Genomic DNA, 4957 nt, shown 5'->3' with positions numbered 1-4957 from the left:
AACTCACTTTGTAGACCAGGCTGGCCTCAAACTCAGAAATCCGCCTGCCTCTGCCTCCTGAGTGCTGGGATTAAAGGCGTGTGCCACCATGCCCGGCATGAGATGTGATTTTTAAATCAGAGTCTTGCTTTTCTGGTGTGTTGGGGGTATCTAGGGCTTGCTGTGGTGGGGGAACTAGGTTGTGATCATGCCAAGTAGCCTTGGTTTCTGTTGCTTATGTTCTTGCCCTTCCCTCTCAACATATGGTTATCCCTGGTGTTAGCTGGTCTTGCTGTCGTTAAAAATCTCCAAGCTGATTTTCACAATCTCTGTATTTGCACCCTCACTCTTAGTAAATAAGGGTTCTTTTCTCTCCCTATCCTTGTCAACATTTGTTGTTAAATTTGATTCTAGCCATTTTAAGTAAAGTGAGCTTGTGTCCCAAACTAATTTTGATTTGTATTTCCATGATGGCTCAGGATATTGAACTCTTTACAATTGTTTATTGTCCTTTTCTTCTTCTTCCTCCTCCTCCTCCTCCTCCTTCTCCTCCTCCTCCTTCTTGGAAAACTGCATACTTAGTTGTTGATTTACTCATTTGTTGATTGGTAGTTTTATTTCTTTGCAAATTCTGGCTATTCGCCCCATGTCCGAAGTGTAGCTGATAGAGACTTCTCCCGTTCTGTGGGCTCTGTTAACTCTGTGAGTTCAAGTCTAGTCTGGTCTACATAGTAAGTTCCAGACCAGTCAGACTACGTATTGAGACCCCATCTCAAAACAAACTAACAAACAAACAAACAAGCTTATTGAACAACTACTAAGAAGTCCAATGCATAGTTGATTAATGAGAAAGATGTATTTCTTGCTTCTAAAGAACTATAGAGGAATGTAAGTGTGCTAAAATAATGTTGTGATTAAGGCATTACATTGAGATAAACTATAATATATCCAGCAAAATACTTGTAAATTAATGACATTTGGCTCTGTAAAAATTATAATTAGGAACTTCAGTAACCATCTGTTGTTAATTTCATTCATTGTTACAGGAAATAGAAGGAGCGTTATTAGATGGGGAGAGGGAAAGAAATTATTTATGAGTATATATGTGTGTGGTTTTCTTTAGAGAGAATAGAATTTCTTCCAGAGTGTCATTTTAAAAGAGTTTTATGTTTTTCTCAGTTGTGATCTCTGCAGTAGGCCTATTTGTACAAAAAAAATAATTCTATTGGTTTTAATGTTTTCTTTTGAAAATTTACAGATTGAATTGTGCCTTACCATAAATGTTCCTCTGTTCATGTACTTATAGAACAGGAAAATGTTAAGCTTAAGCTGACATGTGTGTGCTATGATCAGCTGCAATAATTGATCCACTTACCACCATTTAGGAATGCAAACTTACTGAATTTTGCATTAAATAAATATAATATTTTAAGAAGATAAATTAATATAAAGTATAACACTTTGAGGAAAAACATTGGTGATTTTTTTTTTTTTAAGATTTACTCATTTTAGGCGTATGGATGTATGTATCTGTACACATGTATTCCTGGTGTCCTCAGCAGTCAGAAAGAGCAAGATACAGATGGTTGTCAGCCAGTCTTCTGCCAGAGCAACAAGTACTATTCATAAACTATGAACTCATCTCTTTAGTCCCCTTGGTAATTTTTTTTAATCTAAAGTTATAGAGAATATTGGGTTCTCTCTGACTTATAGAAAATAGTTGTCTTAGTCACTGTTTTATTGTGTCTGTGAAGAGATGCCATGACCAAGGCCACTTATTATGAAAGACAGCATGTAGTTGGGACCATGCTTACAGTTTCAGAAGTTTAGTCCATTTTTATCATCCTAGGGAGCATTGCTGTATGCATGACTGAGAGCCCACCTCCAATAACACACTTCTTCCAACAAGGCCACAGCTCCTAATCCTTTTAATCCTTTAAATAGTTCCACTCCATGGTGCCTTAAGAGCTCCTCTGTGGGGGCCATTCTCATTCAAACTACCACATCAGTGAACTGTTAGAAAGAATACTATGGGTGTTGCCCTAAGATCATTAACCAAGTCAGCTAGTCATTCTATCTGTTTCCTTATGTGCAAAAAAATTACTTTGATAATAGTAACTATATTTTTAAGATTGTATGCCAAATGTGATTTGTAGACACTTTGTACATAGTACTTTTAAAGTGCTAGTTGACATTTTTTTATATTTTGTGTTTTAATATATAGAAACTTTTAATAGAAACTTTTTAATGTTTCATATACTATTTATTAGTTCTCTGAGAGTTTCATAAGATCTTTTGATTGCATTCATCACCTCTCTCTTTCCACATCCACCTCTCCTTCCCTACCCACTGAACTTTATGCCTCCTTCCTTCCTTCCTTCCTTCCTTCCTTTCTTTCTTTCTTTCTTTTTATCTTTTAGGTAGGGTATTTATACATAACACTGGCTGCCCTTGAACTCACAGAGATCCACTTGCCTTTGCCTCCTAAGTACTGAGATTAAAGGTGTACACCACTGGGCATGACTCTCTTATTTTTAAAAGCCATCCAGACCAGTTTTCGCTGCTCCTATATTCTTGGATATGTGGTCTTCCACTGGAGCATGGTCAGCTTACTAGGGGCTCACACTTTTAGAGAAACTGTCTCTCTGACTCCATGGTTAGGGATGAGCTTTTATGACCACCTCCTGTCTCCATGCTGAGTTTGGTATGTCTTGGGCTTGTATGGGCCTTGTACATGCTGTTGCAACAACTATGAATTCATATGTGTGGCTACCCTGCTGTGTCCAAAAGACACTACTTCCTTGGGGTCACCCACTGCCCCTGGTTCTTACACTTGCCACCCCTTCTTCCACAGTAATCCTTGAGCCTTGGGAGAACGGGGTGCCATATATATGTTCCATTTAGGGCTGAAAATTAGTCAGCCTCTTGTTCTCAGCACCTTGGTCAATTGTGGGTCTCTATTGAGCACCATCTATTGCAAATAGAAGCTTCTCTGATGGAGATTGAGAGATGCAGTATGTATATGACAATAAGTCATTCAGAATTGCTTTAATACTATATTTAGCAAAATAATAGTAGTAGTTTTTCCCCTAAGGCCTATGACCTGTGTAGCCCTAGGTTCTTGGATCACAGGTTTCATCATGTTTAAACCTAATTAGAAAGTGGTTGGTTACTCTACTGATGTTAATGCCACTATTGCACTAGTTGGTGTGTTTTACCAGGCTGGTCATTATTATACCTCAGGGTTCACAGTTGAGTATGAGAGCTGGCTGGTAGCAGCAATCTTGAGTCATAGAACATGAAAGAGTTAGGTTGGTATTGACCTAGAAATCTCACTCCTCTTTTATCAATATATCTTTTTCTTTATTTTATGTCTATGGCTGTTTATCTGTGTACCATATGCATGCAGTGCTCAGAGAAGCCTGAAGAGGGTACAGAATCCTCCAGAACTGGATTAAATGGTTGTGAGTCACCATGTGGGTGCTGGGAATTGAACCCTGATCCTCTGGAAGAGCAGCCGGGGCTCTTAACCATTTAGCTCTCTTTCTAGCCCTTCATTACGATTGTTAAATGTTTCTTTTATAAATTCTATTTTTCTTCAATTGTGGATTTCAAAAATATTGAAGAGGAAAATTTTCTAAAATAGAATATTTTTGGTGAGAGAACTAGTTGTAGGATATGGTAACAGTTAAAACCCTTAAGTCCTAAAATGCTCCAGTAATGCTTTATTTGAAACAGTTGTAGGCATTAACAGTTTTAACAGTATTATAAAAGCATTAAAAGTGTCAGATCCCTAACATTATAATTGGTTAACTTATCTTAATAAGAAAACTCACATCAATATTTATGTTTATTGAAAAATTGTACTTTAATCAAATAATATACTTAAACATCTATTATGTTACATTAAGTAAAAAGAGCAACTTACAAGAACATGTATTTCAATCTCAACTTTGGCTTAAATGATAAGACTAAGCTAATATGAAAATATTAATTAATTCCTTTATTTTTATTATATATATATATATATATATATATATATATATATATATTCACAATTTATCCTCTGTCAAATCTCTTTTTGGACACACTCATTCTAGTATTTGAACTAGCACAATGAAGTATTACAGGCGAACGTGTAATTTAAGTGAGAAGAAAATTATAGCAGTGTTCATATACAAAAAATATTGTTTATATTTTAACTTACCATGACATATTCCTCTTTGTAAGCTTTGCTGTTTTGCAGCCGTTCTCTGTATCGTATTAACTGTTGTTTGTAACCTGATAGCAAGCTTCCATGTGTGGTGGCAGGCCTGGGTGCTGTTTTACTATGCTTTGTATTAAGATGGATGGGCCAAGGCTGGTCTTGAACTCACTGTCTCTGCTCACTGGGCCTAATTTTGCTTCAGCATTTCAAGTACTAAGACAGAAGCCTGTGCCATTATGCCCAGGAGGAAACTTCACTGCAGAATAAAAGTTGATCATGATAAAAGAGGCCTTGGTCTAGTTTAGCCATGGCTAGTCTGAGCTATACTGGAAAATTTGGCTAAAATCCCCAATCATAATTTGGATAAAAGCAGCTAAAATCCCCTATCAACAGCCTTGGGGATTCCACCTTGCCTCGTAGGGAGCACCAGGTTGTCTGGGCCCGTTACTCAAATACTTACTGTATCTATTCCCACCATCAACCCTGGGTTTCCCGCTTCTAGCTCTTAGCAGTTTATCATGTGATAGACATAACTGGAACTAAGGTAGAATAGAAACTGAAAGTGACACTGATTCCTAACATTTTCACTGACATCAGTTTCCCCTGACTATCCTGGAACTCGAACATTCACCTGCCTCTGCCTCTCTGCCTCTCTGCCTCTCTGCCTCTCTGCCTCTCTGCCTCTTTGCCTCTCCCTCTCTGCTTCTCTCTCTGCCTCTGCAGTTAAAGGCATGCACAACCATCCCCTACAAAAGTCTTTTTTTTTCTTTT

At 37.5% G+C, this 4957-nt stretch overlaps 1 protein-coding gene across 1 annotated transcript in view; it reads left to right on the top strand.

Moving 5' to 3' along the window:
* The window catches only part of Cep57l1 (centrosomal protein 57 like 1), a 73779-nt gene that overhangs the window by 15342 nt on the left and 53480 nt on the right, over window positions 1-4957 (top strand). The gene's annotated exons all lie outside the window — the stretch shown is intronic.

The sequence above is a fragment of the Mus pahari genome, chromosome 9 (assembly GCF_900095145.1).
Source record: "Mus pahari chromosome 9, PAHARI_EIJ_v1.1, whole genome shotgun sequence".
In the NCBI taxonomy this organism is placed as follows: domain Eukaryota; kingdom Metazoa; phylum Chordata; class Mammalia; order Rodentia; family Muridae; genus Mus; species Mus pahari.
The sequence above is the reverse complement of the archived record's forward strand: the minus strand, read 5'-3'. Positions and strand labels throughout refer to the sequence as shown.